Here is a 25,740-nt window from a genome sequence, read left to right on the forward strand (position 1 = left end):
TTCTAATAATATTCCTTTATACAACGATTCAAGTCCCGCACTCAAATAAATGTTTGACCTCCAAACAAATTTTCAACCCCTTGTTCACCACCTTGGGGGATGAATTATCAAAAATTCTGAAATTAGTTTTCTTTTCTTTTTATAAAATACCTTTTTACGAAGTTTCAAGTTCCTAGCTTTAAATAAAATTTGAACCCTATACAAACTTTCAACCGTTTTTAACCGTTTTAAGGGATGAATCTTTATAAACGCTGAAATTACTTTTCTTGTATTCAATAATATGGCTTCGTACAAAGACTCAAGTCCAGCACTCTCAAAAATATTTGAATCCATACAAACTTTCAAAAAAATCATACAAAATTCTCATATTGCTATTTGTCCATATTAAATTGTCTTTCACCTGTTAGTGTTTGATCCTTTCGCATTTTCTCAAAGGTTAGCTGGAAGAGATCCCTTTTAGGGATAAGTTCGCCTTTGTACATAACATTCTTATTTTTGTTTTGTTTTTGTCCGTTTTATGTAAACCTGTTTATGTGCAATAAAGTGACATACATACATACATACATACTTTCAACCCCCTTTTCACCACCTCAGGGGATGAATTTAAAAAAACGCTGAAAAGTAGTTTTCTTCTCCTTTAATGAAATAACTTTTCATGAAGTTTCAAGTTCCTAGCTTTAAATAAAATTTGAACCCTATACAAACTTTCATCCCCTATTGATAAGATGCTGCGGTGGATGTGCGGAGTTTCACGCAAGGATCGCGTCCGAAACGCCCACATCCGGGGTAGTCTTGGCGTCCGTGACATCGCTGACAAACTGCAAGAGTGCCGCCTTCGTTGGTATGGCCACGTCTCGCGCAGACCGGCAAGTTACGTGGGTAACAAATGCCTGGCCATGCCGCCTCCTCCCGGTACGGGAAGAAAAGGCCGGCCCAGGAAGCGATGGCTTGATGTCGTTAAGGAGGACATGCGTGCCAACGGACTCACCACCAGGGACGCCGAAGATCGGGCAAAGTGGACACGAAGGAGTCGGAAGGCGGACCCCGGGTCCTCGCACCCCGCGCGGGGGCACAGCTGGGATTGACGCCAGGATGATGATGATGATTTCATCCCCTATTGGACCCTTTTAGGGGATTAATTTTTAAAAACGCTGAAAACACTCTTCTTATATTCTAAAAATATGTCATTATACAAAGATTCAAGTCCCGTACTTAAAAAAATGTTTGACCTCCATTCAGATTTTCAACCCCTTTTTCACCATTGTAAAGGATGAATTTTGAAAAACGCTGAAATTAGTTTTCTTCTCTTTTAATGCAATAACTTTTTATGAAATTACAAATTCGTAACTTAAAATAAAATTTAAACCCTTTACAATCATTTAACCCCTTTTTAACCCTTTTAAGGGACGAATTTAAAAAACGCTGAAATTACTTTTCTTAAGTTCTAATAATACAAAGCAACAAAGCTTTATACAAAGATTCAAGTCCCGCACTTTCAAAAATATTTGATCTCCATACAAACTTTCAACCCATTTTTCACCACGTTGCGGGATGAATTTTTAAAAACGCTGAAAGTATTTTTCATGAGTTCTAATAATATGGCTTTATACAAAGATTCAAGTCCCGCACTCTCAAAAACATTTGATCTTCATACAAACTTTCAACCCCTTTTTCACCACCTTGGAGGATGAATTTTTAAAAACGCTGAAATTATTTTTCTTGAGTTCTAATAATATGGCTTTGTACAAAGATTCAAGTCCTGCACTCTCAAAAATATATGATCTCCATACAAACTTTCAACCCCTTTTTCACCACCTTGGGCGATGGATTTTTAAAAACGCTGAAATTATTTTTCTTGAGTTCTAATAATACGGCTGTATACAAAGATTCAAGTCCCGCACTCTCAAAAATATTTGATCTCCATACGAACTTTGAACCCCTTTTTCACCACCTTGGGGGATGAAATTTTTAAAACGCTGAAATTATTTTTCTTGAGTTCTAATAAAATGGCTTTATACAAAGATTCAAGTCCCGTACTCTCAAAAATATTTGATCTCCATACAAACTTTCAACCCCTTGTTCACCACCTTAGGGGGTGAATTTTTAAAAATGCTGAAATTAGTTTTCTTGTTTTATAATTTAATACCTTTTCGCAAAGTTTGAAGGTCCCAGCTTAAAATAAAATGTGCACCCCAAGACAAACTTTCATCCCCTTTTTAACCCCCTTAGGGGTTGAAATTTTAATAACTTTAAAATAATGTTATTTTACTATCTTATGTTATGCCTTTATAAGAAGTTTCAAAGAATTTGTAATGGATCCCATCTTTCAACCCCTTTTTAACCCTGTTAGGGGATGAATTTTTAAAAACGCTGACATTACTTTCTTATTTTCTAATAATATGCCTTTGTACAAAGATTCAAGTCCCGCGCTCAAAAAAAATGTTTGATCTCCATACAAACTTTCAACCCCTTTTTCACCACCTTAGGGGATGAATTTTAAAAAACGCTGAAATTAGTTTTCGTGTATTTTAATAATATATATTTTTACGAAGTTTCAATTTCCTAGCTCAAAATAAAACTTGAACCCCACACAAACTTACATCCCCTTTTTAACCCCCTTAGGGGTTGAATTTCTCAAAATCGCTTCTTAGCTCTTATACATTTTATAAATGCAACCTAGTGTCCAAATTTCAACTTTTTAGCATTTGTAGTTTCGGCTCTGCGTTGATGAGTCAGTCAGTCAATCAGTCAGGACAGGACACGTGCATTTATTGTATACTAGCTGTTGCCCGCGACTTCGTACGCGTGGATTTGTATATTGGTGGTTATATATTCTACATTAGCTTAGAACATTATGCAGCAAGAGATTGCGGTAGGACGGTTAATCATTTCTTAATTATTAATATTATACGACGCATGAGACTTGTCTTTCACAACCTACGAAGTTTCAAGCCCCTAACTTTACCTAACTACCTATTTACGAAGTTTCAAGTTCCTAGCTTTAAATAAAATTTGCACCCTAAGACGAACTTTCATCCCCTTTTTAACCCCCTTAGGGGTTGAATTTCCAAAAACGTTGCAATTCGTTTTTTTGTAATCGGCTATTATGCCTTTCTAAGAAGTTTCAAAGCATTTGTAATGGATTCAAACATTCAACCCCTGTTTAAACCTGTTAGGGGATGAATTATACAAAACGCTGAAATTACTTTCCCTGTATTTTAATAATATCCCGAAATACAAAGATTCAAGACCCGCGTTCGAAAAAATGTTTGATATCCATACAAACTTTCAACCCCTTTTTCACCACTTTAGGGGATGAATATTCAATAACGCTGAAATTAGTTTTCTTGTATTTTAATAACATATATATTTACGAAGTTTCAAGTTCCTAGCTTAAAATAAAATTTGAACTCCATACCAAATTTCAACCCCTTTTTAACCCTGTTAGGGGATTTACAAAACGCTGAATAACTTTTCCTGTCTTCTAATAATATCCCCAAATACAAAGATTCAAGTCCCGCACTCTCAAAAATATTTGATATCCGTACAAATTTTCAACCCCATGTTTTACCACCTTGGGGGATGAATTTTTAAAAACGCTGAAATTTGTTTTCTTGTATCTTAATTCAATACCTTTTTGCAAAGTTTCAAGTTCCTAGCTTAAAATAAAATTTGCACCCTAAGACGAACTTTAATCCCCTTTTTAACCCCCTTAGGGGTTGAATTTCCAAAAACGTTGCAATTACTTTTTTTTGTTATCGGCTATTATGCCTTTTTAAGAAGTTTCAAAGCATTTGTAATGGATTCAAACTTTCAACCCCTGTTTAACCCTGTTAGGGGATGAATTTTACAAAACGCTGAAATTACTTTTCCTGTATTTTAATAATATCCCGAAATACAAAGATTCAAGTCCCGCGTTCGAAAAAATGTTTGATATCCATACAAACTTTCAACCCCTTTTTCACCACTTTAGGGGATGAATATTCAAAAACGCTGAAATTAGTTTTCTTGTATTTTAATTACATATATTTTTAAGAAGTTTCAAGTTCCTAGCTTAAAATAAAATTTGAACGCCATAAAAACTTTCAACCCCTTTTTAACCCTGTTAGGGGATGAATTTTACCAAACGCTGAAATAACTTTTCCTGTCTTCTAATAATATCCCCAAATACAAAGATTCAAGTCCCGCACTCTCAAAAATATTTGATATCCGTACAAATTTTCAACCCCATGTTTTACCACCTTGGGGGATGAATTTTTAAAAACGCTGAAATTTGTTTTCTTGTATCTTAATTCTATACCTTTTTGCAAAGTTTCAAGTTCCTAGCTTAAAATAAAATTTGCACCCTAAGACGAACTTTAATCCCCTTTTTAACCCCCTTAGGGGTTGAATTTCCAAAAACGTTGCAATTACTTTTTTATGTTATCGGCTATTATGCCTTTCTAAGAAGTTTCAAAGCATTTGTAATGGATTCAAACTTTCAACCCCTGTTTAACCCTGTTAGGGGATGAATTTTACAAAACGCTGAAATTACTTTTCCTGTATTTTAATAATATCCCGAAATACAAAGATTCAAGTCCCGCGTTCGAAAAAATGTTTGATATCCATACAAACTTTCAACCCCTTTTTCACCACTTTAGGGGATGAATATTCAAAAACGCTGAAATTAGTTTTCTTGTATTTTAATTACATATATTTTTAAGAAGTTTCAAGTTCCTAGCTTAAAATAAAATTTGAACGCCATAAAAACTTTCAACCCCTTTTTAACCCTGTTAGGGGATGAATTTTACCAAACGCTGAAATAACTTTTCCTGTCTTCTAATAATATCCCCAAATACAAAGATTCAAGTCCCGCACTCTCAAAAATATTTGATATCCGTACAAATTTTCAACCCCATGTTTTACCACCTTGGGGGATGAATTTTTAAAAACGCTGAAATTTGTTTTCTTGTATCTTAATTCAATACCTTTTTGCAAAGTTTCAAGTTCCTAGCTTAAAATAAAATTTGCACCCTAAAACGAACTTTAATCCCCTTTTTAACCCCCTTAGGGGTTGAATTTCCAAAAACGTTGCAATTATTTTTTTTTGTTATCGGCTATTATGCCTTTCTAAGAAGTTTCAAAGCATTTGTAATGGATTCAAACTTTCAACCCCTGTTTAACCCTGTTAGGGGATGAATTTTCAAAAACGCTGAAATTACTTCTCCCGTCTTATAATAATATCCCCATATACAAAGTTTCAAGTCCAACACTCACAAAAATATTTGATCTCCTTATAAACTTTCAACCCCTTTTTCACCACCTTGGGGGATGAATTTTCGAAAACGCAGAAATTAGTTTTCTTGTTTTTTAATATAGTACATTTTTACAAAGTTTCAATTTCCTAGCTCAAAATAAAACTTGAACCCCATACAAACTTTCATCCCCTTTTTTACCTCCTTAGAGGTTGAATTACCTAAAACGTCGCAATTACTTTTTTTTGTCATCGGCTATTATGCCTTTCTAAGAAGTTTCAAAGCATTTGTAATGGATTCAAACTTTCAACCCCTTTTTAACCCTGTTAGGGGATGAATTTTCAAAAACGCTGAAATTACTTTTCCCGTCTTATAATAATATCCCCATATACAAAGTTTCAAGTCCAACACTCATAAAAATATTTGATCTCCATATAAACTTTCAACCCCTTTTTCACCACCTTGGGGGATGAATTTTTGAAAACGCAGAAATTAGTTTTCTTGTTTTTTAATATAGTACATTTTTACAAAGTTTCAATTTCCTAGCTCAAAATAAAATTTGAACCCCATACAAACTTTCATCCCCTTTTTAACCCCCTTAGGGGTTGAATTTCTCAAAATCGCTCCTTAGCTCTTATACATTTTATAAATGCAACCTAGTGTCCAAATTTCAACTTTCTAGCATTTGTAGTTTCGGCTCTACGTTGATGAGTCAGTCAGTCAGTCAGTCAATCAGTCAGGACACGTGCATTTATATATATAGATATAGATTATCAATGTTTGGTGGCGCTACTGCGCCAAATTTTCTTTTCGGCATCTACTGGCACTACTGGCCACCTAGACATGACGCGGACATATCGACAGACTGACAACAGACATCACTCTTGTAAATTAATTGCCGCATCGAGTATCGATTTCAGTCCATACAGGAAGAATCCTACAAAGTTAATAATATATCGCTCCGCCGCATAGAAAAAACCGCTTTAGATTTAGTGGACGAGGACTACGGACTAGATATGAGCGCCGATAGGCATTTAGCCGGCGGCGGCGCGCCGGTCAAAATTGGTCGGCGGCGGCGGCGAATCGGCGGCGTGGCCTTGAAACACCTTCGATTAATGAAAAAAGAATTCAAACCAAAATTTTACCGAAAAAACATGTTTTTGCTGTAAGAAAGTTATGAAATAAATGCATTTTTTATTTTCAAGGATAATTTATTAAATAATGGTACGAAAAAAATTAATATCGTATAAACTGTGGATAAGCGGTATCGCGCGGCATCAGAGGCGGTCTTAATCTTGGCGAGGCTCTGGCTGGAAGATCTTAGCGAGGCCCTTATCTTTTGTGCTAAGTTAAAAATTGCGGATTGACTGTATCAGGGAAACGTCTTGTCGACAGTCCAAAGAAAATCGAGCTCCGTCATTAACCAATATCGACCCAACAAAACCGATTTATGTCAAAAAGTGAGGCCCAACGCCGAGCTCCATGTAACACTGAAGGCTTGATTTCGACGCCTCCCAATGCGAGGCCAGAGGATGAGCTGCAGGTAAGCATACAGCTAAGAATCGAACGCCAAGTGTAAGCTTGGCTGACGGCCGAACGCCTGGAGCGCCGATTGCAGCGCGCTTCTGTGCAAGGCCGACCTGCAAGAGAGCAGAGCGAGGGTGCCAGGGTGCATAAAGACTGAAGCCATAGTGTTAAAGATCTAAGAAAGAAGAAGAAGAAGAGAGCAAAGCTTGAAATTTGAACAGTGGCCAAGTTTAATTGAGACCCGATTCCGACGCCCTTCCTTGCGAAGCCAACGGCCGGACATTTGGACGTGGAAACGCTTAATATCTCAAAATTAACCCTGTTTTATACCTTTTAAAGACGTTTAACCATGCTTGCAATGGTTAAATTCGCGGCAAATGACGGATGGTTAGCTAGCAAAATTAGTTATGCATTGGATCAGTAACTGATACCAACCGAAGGGAGGAAGAGATAGATATTCGAATCCAAAACGCCCTAAGATGCTCGGCAGCGCTCCATCGAGTCTTAGTGTCCAAGCTGATCAGTAGACCGACCAAGATTCGAGTCAAGACTGTAATTAGACCAATTTTGATGTATGGGTGCGAAGCTTGGACGCTGACTCAGAAAGAAGAGAGCAAGCTCTTAGTGGCGGAGAGGAAAATCTGGCGGAAGATTCTGGGGTCTATCAGAGAGGAAGATGGAACTTGGAGGCGAAGGAAAAATAGGGAGCTAGAGGAGCTGGTTGCGATGCCCAATATAATTGGCGAGATCAAAGCCACACGACTCCGCTGGCTTGGTCACCTGGAGAGGATGGGGGAGGATCGTGCTGTAAGAAGAGCGTATGTGGGGCGCCCGGGCGGAAAACGTCCGTCTGGACGTCCCAGATACCGCTGGAGTGACGAAACCCAAAAAAGACCTGTCCGCCCTTGGAATACCCAACTGGCGCGAAGTGGCACAGAATAGGGTAGAGTGGCGCTCTCTTGTGTCAGAGGCCAAGATCCTCTTTGGGTCTCTGAGCCAGTGATGTATGTATGTATTGGATCAGTAATCCAAAGATGTGGGCTAGAGTCTCACGTTAGCCAGAGTTGATCACAGTTAATTTTTTCATTGTGATTGACATATGTCTATTGTCTAGTATACACTAGACACATATATACCTACATATACAATCTATAAATTGTAATGTGGAACGTTCCACAATAAAAATGGAAGGAAATCAGTATGTTTATTACAAGCATATTGATGTTACAATTGATATTAAATAATTTCGTTTCCCCAAGACTAGTAGCGGGGTTACTAGACAGATAAGTTTGCATTTGCCTTCGATATTTTTGAATTATATGGGCCTAAAATACCTTTTGAATGCCTATAAACTATTCGCAGTGGCGGCGTTAATGATCTAAACTCGATTAAAAATATATTATCTGATTCTGAAAGTAGTAGTAACTACCAAGGTCACGCCGATACCACGCCGATAGTGCAGCGTCGGCGGCGGCGGCGCGAAAATTTTGTCGGCGGCGGCGGCGCGCCGGCGCGGCGCTCATATCTACTACGGACTAACGGGGTAAGTAGTCATCTGACTCATCTGCGACTTCTGCGAGTATAAATTTCCCTTTAGCACCGCACAGCAGTATCGGCTCCAGCTCCCGGAATTTCCCGTATCCTCTATATTTTAAAAGTATACGACAATCTTAAGACGAAACAGGAGCTGAGATTTAAATATTTTAGGTAAATATACCCGTCTCGCTAACGGAAGCGGCTCCTAAAACTAGTGCGATAAGGACAAGGCGAAAAATCTGGCGTAAAAATCTCAAAAATCGAGGTTTCGTACTCGACTGTTTCCTCATCCAAAACTTTACTAATCGTAACCAGACTTGGAAATCTAAATGATTATGAAATGATCTGTGTCGGACCGTTTTGCTTTTTTGGCTAATTGATATCAGTTTTGAATAAGGTAAATGCAGGTATTAACGCCCCCCTTAAGGCTATTTTAGAATCGACCATAGTTTTTAAGTATACAGGTTGCCCTCAAATATACTTTTTCTACTCCAGCACTTAAATTTGTCAATTAAATGACTGACAGTGATATCTAAAGCAATGTCATTTGAATGATTTGTCTATAGGCTCATAAGATGACTGCTAGCAGTCATCTTATGAGTATAATACAACTGCTTTATTTTTTTTAAAGATACAAGTTCCGATCATCTTGATTGAAAGAGGTATGTTTTCATTTACAATAATAACTCTTTTTTTTTAAATAATAACTCAATTTTTTTTAAATAATAACTCTTTTTTTTTAATAATAACTCTTTTTTTTTGCTGCAGCTGTCATAGAAAAAGTAATGTATGCAACAGCTCATAATTGGTTCTTAAAATTCTCGGGTCTTTTTTTACAAAACTCGACTACGTCTCGTTTTGTAACTTCGACCCTTGAATTTTAAGAATCCCTTATTATATCACTGTTGCATAAACTACTATAACCTACCCGATACCCAAGGAACAAACGCTTGTAGAAGTCTACCTTCTTACCGCTGAAATGGTTCTGGTATCGAAAATACATCTAATTACCTAAATAGATCGGTAATACCTGCAGTTTTTCGAGGGGTCGTTAATAGCTGCGTTTACCTTACCACGCCTCTCATTGCGGCATAGTCAATTAGGCCATTTTGGCCATTTTTAGGGTTCCGTAGCCAAATGGCAAAAAACGGAACCCTTATAGATTCGTCATGTCTGTCTGTCCGTCTGTCTGTCCGTCCGTATGTCACAGCCACTTTTTTCCGAAACTATAAGAACTATACTGTTGAAACTTGGTAAGTAGATGTATTCTGTGAACCGCATTAAGATTTTCACACAAAAATAGAAAAAAAAACAATAAATTTTGGGGGTTCCCTATACTTAGAACCAGGGACCGGAACCGGTTACCTTAACCGGGGTTTTTCATAGGGTTATTTTAGAAGTGGTTATAAAAACCCCTACCATAACGGTAACCGTCTGATAAGGTAACACTTTGATTCGGTAACCGTATCAGATCGAGTTAACCCCTGTTACCGGTAACCGAAATAAAAACCCAGTCTATTCTGTTACCTCATAATAAGGTTTTGAACTAGTTCAAACGATTGTAAACTTTACGCAGACTTAAATTCAACTTATTATTGAATAACCGTGGTTGGCATGGGCGGTCTATGAAGCCTCCAGCACAAACAAGTTTTTTTGCCGGTAACTTCGCTTATTGTCAATTCAAACAATATTGTACTTTGAGTCCTTAAGCTAAAATTGAAAACATAAGTGAGCGACAGCCGCAGCGCGGCCATTCCTTTGTTTATCTTTATACCTGTGTGTTCCTATTGTTTTTGTTAATTTCGGAGCAATTCTAGTTTAGAAATTTTTAGAAAAGGGATTGCAAGTAAACAACATCATATCCTAGTAATATCTGCTATTATTTAGTTATATTTTATGCTACTTAGATTATTATTTTTATTTTCGGGTTCACACTTGGTACCTACAGATTAAAGACTGATTTAAAGAAAAAAATTCACCTAACTAGTAATTTTACTGGTACCTAGTTAGGTATAATTTATCTTAAGTGATTTAAAAAAAATCACTTTGTGATAAAGATACATGCGCTAGCGGATTGTGGTAGATATTTTACCATTGTTAACAAATGACATATGTACTAGTTATTATGAGCTTATTTTATAATAAGCAATTAAAGTCTATTTTTTTATTCGGTAGACTAAAATGACATTTCATAGTATGAAATGAAATGACACATGATGTTCATACTATGAAATGTCATTTTAGTCTACCGAATAAAAAATAGACTTTAGTTTAAAATGTTTTCAGATGGGGTGAGTTGTATGAGCTAAAAGTCGTAATTTACCTTGTACCCCTTAATGCAGCGATCAGAAAATATATATCTATAGCAATTATAAACTTATTTTAATACTACAAATCTTTCATTAATACCAGAATTCATTATACATATTCATTGGGTATCTATAACATTGGTAGTTGAAATAGTTTTGATTAAATTAAATAGATACATACATACTTAGTAAGCAGTGTTGGGCATTCAAGAATAAAATCATTATTTAAATAAGAATCCCTAAGAATAAAATCATGTTGATTTTATTCCCGTCAAAATTATTCAAATAATTTTGATCGGAAATAATTCGTATGTGAAAAAAAAAATTTATTTTTATTTATTCTATACTAAAATCTTATAATAAATCAAACAGAAAAGTGCCGTGAAACCCTATCGGGTTTGTACCGACACGACATTCGTGGATACATTTTACGTTAAGCATAAGTAAATAATTGAATAAGAATAATCTCATTCTTAATCAAATAAATATAATCATGATTTTATATTCTAAATAATATTCCTGGATTAAACATGTACGAGGTCTGGGTGCCGTATAGGCGTTACGTATAGATAGAAGTAAATTAGACAAGAAACTACTATGTTTCTTGACTAATTTATACCTGATTTTATGCAATAAAATCTTACAAATTTAATTTACTGCCGCATAGTCTTGGTATTGGACGATACCCGTATCTATTTTAATGTGATAACTAAATCATCAGGTACAATTCAGCTGCTCTGAACGGATGGTGGATAGCGAAACTCTTCAATGGCTCACTGTGCCTAAATTAATGTAAAAAATAAAAAACCGGCCAAGTGCGAGTCTGACTCGCGCAGGAAGGGTTCCGCACCATTACGCAAAAACCAGCAAATAAATCACGTTTGTTGTATGGGAGCCCCACTTAGATATTTATTATATGCTGTTTTTAGTATTTGTTGTAATAGCAGCAACATAAATTATTTGTGAAAATTTCAACTGCCTAGCTATCACGGTTCATGAGATACAGCCTGGTGACAGACAGACGGACAGAGGAGTCTTAGTACATAATAGGGTCCCGTTTATACCCTTTGGGTACGGAACCCTAAAAAAGATGTTTTTAAAGGTAGGATAAGAAATGGCTCGATATGGTGTATTCCTATTTCTCCCCGCCGGGCACAGATGGGAACAGGCGCTTCATTTGAATCATTCCCATATGTCCCCGCCTCATGTATCGCGGCGATCACGTTGGGCAGGAACAAATGGGGAAAATACTCATGATTTTTTTCTGTTTTCGAATTATGTTTATAGTTCGTTTTTTTAGCATTAGAAAGAACTTGAAAGAAGGTAAGCGATTTTGACATGTCTTTTAATTGAAAAACACTTTTTAAAAACCATAACTATTACTTATGAAAGCAGAAGACTATAAAAGATCGTATTAGATTCATAATTGTTACATATTTACCGTAACTTATTTTTAAAATGTGCTTTTCAATTAAAAAAGAGACATCAAGATTGTTTACCTTATTTCTAATGCTAAAAAAAATGAACTATAGTATGTGGTTTCAGTATCCGAGTTACTACCAAGACTTATGGTGTTTTTAAAAGCTCTTCTGATATTTAAAATTTGCATTTATTATTTAGATGGAAATTAACAGGTACGTATAAATTATACGTACCTGTTAATTTCCATCTAAATATAAATCTAAATGTATAATATCGTTTGACACAACGCTTGCCGCACGTGTTTAGCAAATGCTGACAAAGAATTCACCACGCCACGACTTAATCCTATTGTTATTGCCAATGAGTAATAAATGACGGTCTCAAGTGGAAACACGCCTGCAACTTTCTGCAAATCTATTTAATTATAGTTTATAAGCGTAGGACTCTTTTCTTACCTGCAGTAATTTACTATGTCATTCACTTTCCGTAGGTGTGAAAGAGATAGCATACGTAAGACCTCAAGGCTGATAGGAATAATAAACAAAATACATACTTAATACGCAAAGAAATATACATTGAACCATCATAATTATAATTTCGCAGTTTACTTTCTATGTAGCTTCATTATAAAATTATCATCACCGTTTCGAAGGCTTCAAAAAATTCAAATCAATCCGACCATTGAAAAGAGGGGTGAAATTCATTTTACTATCTATATACATTGTACTGTAGTGTTGAGTCGGTCACTCGTGAGGCACCTCATTTGTACCACTCATTTTGTTAATTTGTCGCAGTACTTCGTACCGCAAAAATGTCTTACTTCACTCCTCTATTCATTTTACTTGATTCTAAAATTATCTTTCTCCTAAAAGTTCTATTCTTAACCTCCAGAATTGCACTCTAATTAAATGTTACTATTTATTTATTTATAAAGGAAGTGATGAATACATAAATATGTACATTAAATATTTTTGTCGCCGTTGGAATTAATGGAATAGTCGACGCTGAAAATATGCTAGTACCTCACCTCATTTGAAGTAAGACATTGTAACACCTCATTTTAGAAAATGAGGTACTCATACAAACTCATTTTAAATTGATGTCCTACCCATCACTATTGTACTGCATATAATATGACGTATAATATGACCAAAGAAATGCCATTTAACCTTGTTACCACTAACTCATGTATCTACAATTACATCAATTAGTCATGACACGGCAGAGCACTGATAACAATACTGTAGTGTAGTACAATAATAAGGCTTTATTGTTGTCACTATGACTCTCACCGCATTCTGCTTAATACTAAATATCCTAATACAATAGAAAATACCACGACCTTTAAACATTCGGTGCACTTGCGTTGTAGCGCGTGCCAGCGGAGCGCAGCGTTTCGATTTAAATACGCATGTTGCTTCGCCTGTGTAGGTATATTTATTATCTTCATGTTATTAGGTACTAGGAAGTACAAATAATTGACTTCATACATGAAAGATATTTTGCAGATTTTGTTCAATAGTCACCTTCAACAACACGAGAGTAATCTAGAGCAGAGTTGGGCAAAAAATAACTTGAATAAGAATAAGAATAAAAACAGAAATTTCATTCTTATTCCAATCGATTTGAATAAGAATAATTCTTGCACTCGTTATTTTAGAATAAAATGAAAGTGAATAAATCATGACACTTTTATTTTAAATGAAAAAGACAAAACGGAATATTTATTCCAGATGTAGGATTAACGTTTTATTCAATTAGAATGTTATTCTGAATTAATTTAACTTTTGTAGTTACTACTACTTTTAATTTTGTAAGTTTCTAAAATAAATAAAACAAATAAAATAGATAAAACAAATAAAATAAATAAAACAAATAAAGTAAATTATATTATTTTCATCTATTTTATTAGTATTGCATTTTAGTTTTTATATAATATTATAAGTATTAGTTTAATTTTTAAGTACGTTTATTTTAATTTTAGTTTAGGTTTTAAATTTTTAATTCATAGTTAGTTGTAATGTTTTTTTTATTATTACCTTTTAAGTTAAATAAATGAACTTTATCCTAATAAAATAAATAAGATAAATAAAATAAACAAAAATAAATAAAATAAATAAAGTAAATAAAGTAAATAAAGTAGTTAAAGTAAATAAAGTAAATAAAGTATATATATAAATAAAGTAAATAAAGTAAATAACGTAAATAAAGTAAATAAAGTAATTAAAGTAAATAAAGTAAATAAAGTAAATAAAGTAAATAAAGTAAATAAAGTAAATAAAATAAATAAAGTAAATAAAGTAAATAAAATAAATAAAATAAATAAAAGATATTAAATAAATAAAAGAAATAAAATAAATAAAAATAAATAAAATAAATAAAAGAAATTAAATAAATAAAAGAAAATAAATAAATAAAAGAAATAAAATAAATAAATTATATAAAATAAATAAAATATAAAAAATAATAAAAAATAAAAAATAAAAATTAATAAATAAAATAAATAATAGATCTTAAATAAATAAAAGAAATTAAATAAATAAAAGAAATAAAATAAATAAAAGAAATAAAATAAATAAATTATATAAAATAAATAAAATATAGAAAATAATAAAAAATAAAAAAATATACAAAATAATCAAAATAAATTATATAAATAAAATTAACAAAATTAATAACAAATAAAATAAATGAAATAAGTAAAATAAACAAAATAAGTAAAATAAACAAAACCATTAAAATAAACAAAAACATTAAAATAAGCAAAATTAAAAAAAAATTAAAAAAATAACAAAATAAACTATTAGTTCTATTAATAAATTAACTATTTCTTTTAGTAGGTATTTGACTGATGGCACATCACTAAATACGAATGTAGCAAACCAATAAGCAACCGATAATAAAGGTTACCATAACTGAATAAAAACCGGTTAAAAACCCCTAACAAAAACCCTAACGCGATGGGGTTTTGAGATTAACTCGGTTAAAGGTTAAGGTTACCGTTTCAATAAGCTTACCGTTACAATCAGGTAACAGTATGATAGGGTTACCGAATGATACGGTAACCGAATTGATTGGGTTACCGAATGGATAGGATTAAGCGTAAAGAGGGGTTTTCCGGTCCTTGCTTAGAACTGAAACTTTAAATTTTTTTTTATCAAACCCATACGTGTGGGGTATATGGATAGGTCTTCAAAAATGATATTGAGGTTTCTAATATATTTTTTTTCAAAACCTAATAGTTTGCGCGAGAGACACTTCCAAAGTGGTAAAATGTGTCCCCCCCCCCTGTAACTTCTAAAATAAGAGAATGGTAAAACTAAAAAAATATATGATGTACATTACCATGCAAACTTCCAACGAAAATTGGTTTGAACGAGATCTAGTAAGTAGTTTTTTTTTTAATACGTCATAAATCCCCTAAATACGGAACCCATCATGGGCGAGTCCGACTCGCACTTGGCCGCTTTTGAAGGGCTCTAGCGCCTTAAAAAACAAAAATATCAAAAAAAGCAAAACGGTCCGACACAGATATTAACAATATTAATCTGAGGTAGAGTGAAGTTGCTCGTATATACATGATATCAAGTAAAATATTTTTAATGAGAGGCTAACCGGGGTTTTCGTTGGCACCCAAAAGTGTAACCGGGATTTCCCGGTGATTTCGGTACTTTCGGGACTGCCTTCAAAATTCAGTTTTTACCTCAAACTTCAGTAAAAAAGCGAACACAGACGAATACTTAATCTTTCTCTGAACATTAAATTCAAGATAATAAATAAAAATAACAGAACAAGTGAACAAGTGAAGGCACAAACACTTATTTTTTACGATAAAATTAGTCCATTAGCCACACCATCATTACGAACAATAACTATATAATAGGTAGGGTAAGTTGTTGATCAATGAAACACTAAAAGTTCAAGCCTTCCTATCTCTGGTGTTTTTAAAGTTATGAGTGTGATATTTCGTATGAAGATAAAAAAATTATTTGGCTATCATATGGCGTTCTTGGTTTCTACTTATTTTTAACAGTTTCTGTATTATAAAGCTTTTTTTGAAAAATAAGTTTTGTTTGATTGTGTACTTGTGCATGTTTTCAATGAATCACTCAAATTTTTACAATGAAACAGATGTAATATATATAGTCTACCATGAAACATCCTTAATAAACATTGAAACGTTGTAATAAATAAGTTACATTAATACATACATCCTTTCAATCAATTAATGAGAAAGGGAAGGAGAAAATAGTGGTAGGCTGAAATTTGTTATTTAAAAGGTTTCCGAAATATGGAATCGTTATAAGATTGCTGAAATATCTAAAAACGAAAGACTTGTTTCATTGTACGCGCACCTAAGTTTCATTGTGAATCGAAAATCTGGTCGGCACTTACGGCATGCTGCGAGAAAGGAGCCTTTTATGTCCACGGAGCATGATTGCCAACTAGGTGGACGCGGGAGGGTTTTAAGCATCTCCATGCTTGATATTATACACTTTCTTGCAACATAGTGTTTATAAACGACTGTTTCAATGTAAGACATGTGACCTTAACCTTGCCATCAATTAAACATTCAACATATAAACTATCCTATCTCAGCCATTTTCTAAAGTTAAGTATCTTATATTTTGTCATATGATAGACAAATTATTATCAATTTTCATGGTATTTTAGTTTCACAAATTTCGCACATAGTCTTTAATTATTTAAAAAAATAATGAGTTTGTTTCATTGTGTACTAATACTGGTTGTTCAGTGAACATCATGTTTCATTGTTTACTACATAAAAATGTTTCATTGTGAGACTAGGGGGTGTTTTTTTAAACAATTATAAAAAACTGCACCAAAGAGTGAAAGAAATTTAAAAATATATAGCTCCAAAGTAACTTTAATACATATAGAACACAACAAAAAATTAAATAACGCCAAACTGGACTCTATATCTTGGTAAAAAATTGCGAAACATAAATGAAAAATATTACTTTTGTCGCACGAATTCACAATAACGCTCGTAGCAACGTGCTCCTTCTCCGAGGCGCGCTCGCGTATTGGCCTGCCCTTGCTTGACAGACGGCACTAGCTGATAACACCTAGATATCCGAGATATCGCAAAGTTTCACTGTGTACGATTGTTTCAATGTTCGACAAGTGACCCTACATAATTGTAAGTATGATATGGACTGTCTGTTTACTAGTTACTACTGAATAATATAGGTAAAATTTAATTTAATTCTTGTTTTATTGGTTAGTTAGTGATATCACACGCGAAATGTGTGCAGTTTTTAATGAAAACCAACAGCAATCACTGAATTGCGGCTCAATTACATCATCGTTTATTTTAAATAAATAAACCGTTTCATGAAAACAGTATAAAAAATTAAAAATATTTTTAGCATAGGTTATAGGTATTCAAAATAAGGATTGCGGTAGAAATATTTTAACTACAATAAGTAACAAAACTATCTATAGGTACAAAGGATCCATTGAGGCAGAATTAAGAAGTTATGTATGTTAAGGTACCTACCAAAGAGAGGAGTTCTAATGTTAAATATTATTCTATGCATTTTATATTTCCTTTGGATCTGCTCAGATTAAGTATTGTCACTGTAATAATTATTTCAACTCGAATAAAATATCATCATCATATGGAAGCGGTACCATATATATTTCTTCTAATCACTTAAAGTCGTACCAAGTTAATTCTGCACGACTTTGCAATGACAAAGTATGGCAATGTCATCATTCATATAAAATCTCTATGAAAATATGACGTTTATAAAGTGTAAAACCGCCCTTTGTTCTGTTTAAGTCGGTGCCAAGTTAGTTTAGACGGACTCTAGAAAGAAAGACAAACAAATTCACAAACGGGCACGCTAAAAATACAACCTAATAAAAACTGTTTTTGGAAAGTATTGACCAAGGAATGTATGGCATGCCGATGGAGCAGGCCTTTGCCTAAAATGGACCGAAAAAAACAATTTTTTATAACACTTAGGTACTCGTAAAAAGTGTTATTACACGTAGGCGATACGATCCTCAAATCCTAAATTTCGAACGGGCTGTAATAATGTACTTACGAAATTTGGCAGAAGTCTTCAAATTAAACTCGTTCGTAAATTTTTGTTTACCGCCCTTAATCATCATCATCATTCGCTTGCCCTTATCTCATTCACTTGGGGTCGGCGCAGCATGTCTTTTTCTTCCATACCTCTCTGTCGGCCGTCATCTCTTCACTCACTTGCGTTCGTTTCATATCATCTCTCACACAGTCCATCCACCTTTTCCTCAGCTTTCCTTTCCTTTCCCTGTTTCCTCCCTCCACATTCATTTGTAATACCTTTCTCGTCACATGACTTTCATCCCTCCGCATCACATGCCCGTGCCACGCTAGGCGATTCACCCTTACTTTTTCTGTTATGGGCACTGACTTAATATAAAAGAAATAGACACACAAAGCAGAACAAAAACGTCAACAAATGTGGATCCCAATGACGTTTCGCACCATTTGCATTGATGATAAAAACGCTTACGTAAATTTTGAGTCAAGATAAATGTTTCGTACATAAAAGAGCTTAATGTCGTAAGCATTAAGTGTCAAATTTGCAAACAGAGGTACCAACACTGTTAAAAAATTTAGTCCGATGGCACTAACGTAACGTGACCATTGTATTTACGTCAAACTAAAATAATGAACGAATGGAGTCGCTTTGGTATACTTTAATATAATTTTACAGAAAAATCAAAATAAGAAATAAAACAAATTTATATTCTTCCTTAAACTATCGCGGTTATTACTCATTATAACTAACGTACACAGGTTCTTGGTATGGTTTAATTTTATCGGGAACCCTTAAAGGATCACTCGTGTGTCTGTCTGTCCGTCCGTCTGTCACAGCCTATTTTCTCCGAAACTATTGGACCAATCAAGTTGAAATTTGGCACACATATGTAAGTTTGTGACCCAAAGATGGACGTGTAACGTAAATAAATGAATTTTAAATATGGAGGCCATTTTTGGGGGGTAAATAATAAAATTAAAAAATAAAGTTTTTCAAACTATATCGTGTTACATATCAAATGAAAGAGCTCATTGTAAGAATCTAATTTATTTTTTATTTTTTTAGAATATATAGTTTAGCAGTTATTCAAGAAAATAGGCAAAAAATGACCCCCCCCCCCCCTCTTATCTCCGAAACTACTGGGTCTAAAATTATGAAAAAAATACACAAAATAGTTCTTTACCTATAGATGACAGGAAAAACCTATTAGAAATGTGCAGTCAAGCGTGAGTCGGACTTAATGTACGGAACCCGTGGAACGCGAGTCCGACTCGCACTTGGCCGGTTTTATTTAAAGTATTTAACTAAACTAGAGTCTGGCTACTGAAATATTAACGAATGTTTGGCGGGAAATTCAAAAAAATCTTAGGCTGGTCACACTTTGTGTAGTAGGAGTTATTAGTTATGATACTAGAAAATATTTTTGATTTTCTGTGCTCACGTAAGGTACCTAAGAATATAAGTTAAATATACGTTGACGTGCACTCAAAGTCAGCTCAAATAATTTCTACCAATATGTAAAGTACACACAACGATAAACACATGTTAACACTTTCTCACCATATACCATTGTAACAAGGCGAAAAATGAAATGTAGTGTAAATAAGACCTAGCTCGATAATACCGTAATATAAATCCATCACCAAAAAATTACATAAGTACTATGCCAAATATGCTAAATGCTAAGTATCAAAATATTTATAGAGCACCAACCTCATAATTTGTTTACATTTGTGTAGGACTTGTAAACATTGCAGTTTTTCGCATTGTTTTTCGTTATGCAACGCTACACGACTTCGCACATTGTCGTAATGATTTACGAGCTTAAATAATAGTTTGCGGACCTCACTCAGTATTAAAATTATAAAAAATATTTAAAATAAACCCCATATAAACCGCAAACAATTTGAATGAATGATATAAATTGACAACTGACTTTTAGCTCTTTTTTAAAATCATAGACAATTAGTGATACAACAACGAAATATCTGTCAACAATTTTTGGTTAGCCAGACTCTATATATGACCTATACATTAAAATAAATTTAAGAATGCAGTTTAAAATGAACTGACTTACCTTTAAGACAGGTTTAGCATTTGCAGTTAGTCGATGTAGGCCCTTATTGGTGGTGTATATGTCAGAAACAGGGAAATGGGCCGAACACACAAGTGCCGTTTTGAATGGCTTAAAAAGTGCATCACCCCTATCTCTTGCTATAATAGCAGTCCACTCTGCACGTCGCATAGGTTTTCTTGGAAATCTTGAATTTAAACATAATAATATTCCTTATGAATTCTATATAAAAATTTAAAAAAATATAGACCTCACATCGACTCATTGGATTTTTGTTCCTTGACAGGGATTCTTTGGTACTAACAAAATAATTTATTCAAAACCGTGAAATTACCACCAGATTACATAAATTCTGTAATGCTATCAAAAGAACTAACCGAAAGAAATAAATTCCATCCTTTTTCCTTTTTTTATCGTTGTTATTTTTGCATATTTTTACTGCACATTTCGTCATTTTTGACAACTTCACATTTGAGCGTTCCAAACAAGACTAAACGAAAAAGTAACGCGTGATCTGTTTTCACGTTACTTTTGCGGGGCCATTTTTTGCGGCTGATTGGGTATCCAGTTCTTTATTCTACATCAATGGTTATGGGTGCAAATTTCAGGCTTACATATATTTTTTTTTACGTAAGACACAACTTCGTTTATTATATAAAGTGATGGAGCCATCCGGTAAGCAAAAATGCCTGTGTTGGGTGGTGCCGCTCTTCCTATACTCATTCCTTATACTATCCATTCTCGTCACGCCACACATCCATATAGATCGTTTACCGCATACGCAATGTTCATTGGAATAAGTCTTGATACACTTAATATATATTTTAAGCATAAAAAACGATAACTGTTAAAATATATACGCAAATATAACTAACTTTCTCGTACGTTTGGCCGTAAACAGAATCATAAAATCGCTCGTATTTTCCGGTCAGTTGGTTGATATCTTTATTTCGTATTTTACTAGAAACTTCCCAACTCGGTGAACATATATTATAGCGGTAAGTTTTCGTATTAGATCCCTACTTACTAAGCTGTTTTATTAAAACTGAGCCGATTATACGTACCGTAAAACCCCCTGACTTCGCCTGGGTTTTGGCATTTTTTTGAAAATTTCTCACTGATGTGCAGGTATTTTGGCATTTTAAGATCAAAAAACGAATTAATCTATGTAGGGCTATAGTTTTAGCTAACTAAAGGTCTAAATTTCCCTGTAGAATGGCTACAATTGGACTCCAAAGGTAGTAGGCGAAGTATAGGTAAAATGCCCTGTCTTTGCCTACCTACCGCCGGGCCGTCAAATGATCATATTTTTAAAAATAACCGTGGTAGGCGAAGTCAGGTAACGATCTGAAGCTAGTTTCATACATTTACTGTTTTTTCGATAGGGTTGTCAAAAATCACGTTAACTTACTCAACAGCAAAAAAACAAAGGGTAATGGTTTAGGAGTAATAAAAATACTTGTTTTTTAAATTTATCTTCATATTAATATTATAAACAACCTAATCTGACATGTAAAATTATTAAAGAAAATAATGATAAAACCAACTCAAACCAGTTCACCCGTTTAAGAGCTACGGTGCCACGGACAAACATACAGACATACACGCCACGTCAAGCTTGTAAAATCCCAATTTTTGCATCGAGGTTTGAATGACAACCAACTAATACGAAATTTTAAATATACACAAACACTTGGATTGACAACCCTAGGGGCAGGCGAAGTATAGGAACAAGATGGCCGAAATATGACTTCAATTACATTTTAATCGATTACTACGTCTACACATAGCTTAGGTACAAAATAATAATACAATAAGAAAGAGCATGAGTTGTAGATTAGAACACAAGAAAAAGCTTACCTTTATCTCGTCAATTGCTCAAGTTATATCGAAGAAAGAGATATCTGTTTCTCGCTCTCACTTATGAGTGCGACGCTCCAAGGTCGCGGTGCGATGCGATAGTCTGTTACAGGCTTAATGTTGGTACCACGACTATTTAGGTGTCTCAAATAGGTTGGCGTATTTTCAGCAGAAAATACACTTCTTTTTTTTTAAAGGCGGCAACCAAATCTTTTTAATGGTTTTACTTGTTTATGTAAAAATTAGAACGTTGCTTACGTAAAATATTTCTATTTCTTGCACCATTTTTGAGAAAAGCACTATATATGACTCGGTTGGAAGGCTACTTGCTGGCTTCGGATTCAATTAAACGGACTCCCAAGGTCGTCCGTTTAAAACGAATCCTCAGCCAGCAAGTAGCTACTTCCGAACCTCGACAATAATGTACTATTAATTTGTAATACATATAATGACTTGGCAATCGCACATAATGTTTTACTCGTACCGTACTCGTAAATATATGTAATGCTCAAACTGCAATTAGCGCTAGCATTATGTTCAATTAGAATTTTTTTAATAGGTGACGATGATCCTTTTGTCGCGATGCAGCCGTGCGATGGCCAAGTCATTATACGTACCTATTACAAATTAAAGATATCTTATTGATACGGTTTTAACACCCCCTGGCACTGATTAAAATAACCGGCTTGGTTTCACATTACATCTCAAAACTTTTTTGTAGTAATAGCGTTGCGAGACTTGCACCTTTTTACATGTAATGTTTTGATGGGATATACATGTATTCCACTCAGGCGTTCTCCGAAGTGGCACTGCGGTTTCGTTTTCTAGGGGAGCTGGAATTTCACCACTCATCATGAAAACAGTTTTACAGTTAATCAATGGCACGACTTACTGACGCTGATAAACGTCAAATACTTCAATATATATAGATTTTTATATTTATGACGTAAGTCATGTCATACCGACATGCACACGTTACCAAAATACAGGTTGCCTCAAACTTTGGGACTTTAATTGCAAGGCTTTATTCTAAAAATAAATAATATACCTACTTCTTATAAAATAATAATAAAAAAGAAAACAATCCAATATATTTTTTATATTCAAATAACGTGCTACGTGTCTTTTTTTACTGGCGAATTTTTTTTTTGCTTTCTTAAACAAACACCTATTAAAATGGTAGTAGCACAACTTTATTTTAATTGTGCTGAAGACTTCGAATTTAAACTGTTGTGAGACATACTAACATTGAATAATTTTACGGTTTAGACTCACTTGTTTTTAGTCGCGCACATGTCACACATGCATGCATGTGTGACATGTCGCGCGAGTGACTTAAAACAAGTCAGTCTAAACCGTAAAATTATTCAAAAATTTTAATGCCTTTAATCGCCGCTTTCTCGAAGTCTAATGTCACTTTTTCGGGAGACCATAATGGAAACTGTCTTTTAATTTGTACAATAATGCGTACGTTTCAGTCTTTTTATTTTCAAGCACTGCAAAAATCAACGGCACTACTGACTGTGTTTCATCGTCATATCCATGAATAGTATAAAGTTGCTTGAAAGATTGTGGGCACGACCCATTACGTTACCATTAGCATACCTATATTTTTTTTCTGTGATATTTACGACCACCGTACAACGCTGCTACACCACCCCTCTTTGTATTAATAAATTCTATTACGGTTGAGGACATTTCCGAACGATTTCTTTAGCGAAAGTGACCGTTGCTCCAACTAAACAAAATAATCAACTTATTCAAGATTAAATGATCGCTACTCATCAATAGTGATATGAGGTTGACGTCTTGTCATAGACGTCATAGTAAATTATAAGTTGTAAGTGGCCAAGAAGTTGTTTCCATTTAAGGAGTTTGTATTTGTAGGTATAATATATTGACAGGACGCCAACTCATTTGCTATTTATACCTTATATCAAAAAAGTTGGTATTTTTGAGGTTTCGAAAGCAGATTTGACATTCCGTATTCGGTAGAAGTTTCTAAAACAGACTTTGATTTCTTTTTAGGAAACCATGTTTCCAAACAAGACGAATAATTCCGTTTTCTCTACTGGTTTCGAAAATTTGGTTTCGAAAGTGGCCGAAAGGGTATTTAACGATAAGGTTATTAGTAACTTAATCTAAACATAAAGAGTAATAAAATAATATAATAAAAATATAAAACACAGAAATTACATACAATACAATACTCTTTATTGCACACCTCACATACACGTTGTATAGCAGCAACGTAGTACCTACATATTAAATTAACTAAAAATATCTACCTATAATATTAATATAAACAATAGGTAATGTATCCTGACGTCACAATATTTTGTCAACTATTGCTTGTAAAAGTAATATTCTGTGATTTAATGAACGTCGACCGGTCTGGCCTAGTGGGTAGTGACCCTGCCTGTGAAGCCGCGGTCCTGGGTTCGAATCCCAGTAAGGGCATTTATTTGTGTATAGCACAGATATTTGTTCCTGAGTCATGGTTGTTTTCTATGTATTTAAGTATTTGTATATATAGTTGTCTGAGTACCCACAACACAAGCTTTCTTGAGCTTACCGTGGGGCTTAGTCAATTTGTGTAATAAAGTCCTATCATATTTTTTTACTTATTTATTTTATGAAGCTGCACGGTTGATCGAATGCATGGCCGTTTAAGTTTGATAAAATATCTGAATTTACAAACGATTAAAAGGTATTGATTTTTAATTTAGTTGTTTCATTTTCACGTGCAAAATAATTCGATTTATTTTCAGCAACGTAATTTCCGCGCATATTTTAAATACATCGCAGGATCGGTAGAACAAAAGAAGTACCTAAATATTTAAATAAGTAAATACTGAATCTACAATGCATGAAGCGGGCAGGCCTACTTGACAGTCTTGACATTCGAATAAACGTGTTTCTCACATGGGTAAAGACTAATGCATTATTTAGCTATCTCTCTTACTCAATAACAAACATAATTTTAAAAATTATTTACAAATAAAAATGTTATACCTACCTACCTACCGTTATAGTACCTACTGACGAATGTAAAGTGATACCGTGAGCTTTGTTTTTATGCTTCGAGCTATTGAAGCACTGAAAAAAGGTACAACACGGCATTTTTGGCAATAGGTATTTTGTCGATAATGATGACCATGTTGACACCTTGGCGTCACCCGTACGACTAGGTAGTTCAGCATAGGTTCCGGAACCTATATTTGATGGCTCACGATCGCGCGCCTGGCGCCACACCTTCCTCCTTTTACACACATCCATGGTTGTGAGGATTTCCTAGTAGATATTTAATTTTGAAGTTCGCCAACATTTTAAAAGAAGTACAGAGAATGGTTCATTACACATAGATTACAGGTAGCTATATGAAGAGTTCGTCGTTAGAGTTTAAAGAAAAAAAAAAGTACATTTTGTTAAAGCCGTCTTTTTTGCTTAATTCACCTTTCCTTCATTTACAAGTGACAAGAAGAGTTTACAAGTTTCTTCAGTTTAGTTATAATGTAGTAGTTTTCGTCTATTTCTAATTAGAAGGCGACTTCCAAATCTAAAAAGAGGAGGTTATCAATTCGGTTGTATGTTTTATTTTTATTTTTTATGTTTGTTACTCCATATCTCCGTCATTACTGGACCGATTTTGGAATTTTTTTTTGATTGTATGTATATGCATACAGATTGGTCCCGTTTTTGTCAAAACCCAGTTCTGA

The 25,740-nt window shown here is 34.1% G+C and overlaps 1 long non-coding RNA gene across 1 annotated transcript in view; it reads right to left on the bottom strand.

Annotated features, from left to right (window-relative positions):
- The window catches only part of LOC134660850 (uncharacterized), a 251,801-nt gene that overhangs the window by 129,919 nt on the left and 96,142 nt on the right, over nt 1-25,740 (bottom strand). The window contains exon 2 of the long non-coding RNA XR_010097905.1: nt 15,374-15,448. This is a non-coding gene — a long non-coding RNA (uncharacterized LOC134660850). The remainder of the gene's footprint in view (nt 1-15,373; nt 15,449-25,740) is intronic.

Source organism: Cydia amplana, chromosome Z (genome assembly GCF_948474715.1).
Source record: "Cydia amplana chromosome Z, ilCydAmpl1.1, whole genome shotgun sequence".
Classification (NCBI taxonomy): domain Eukaryota; kingdom Metazoa; phylum Arthropoda; class Insecta; order Lepidoptera; family Tortricidae; genus Cydia; species Cydia amplana.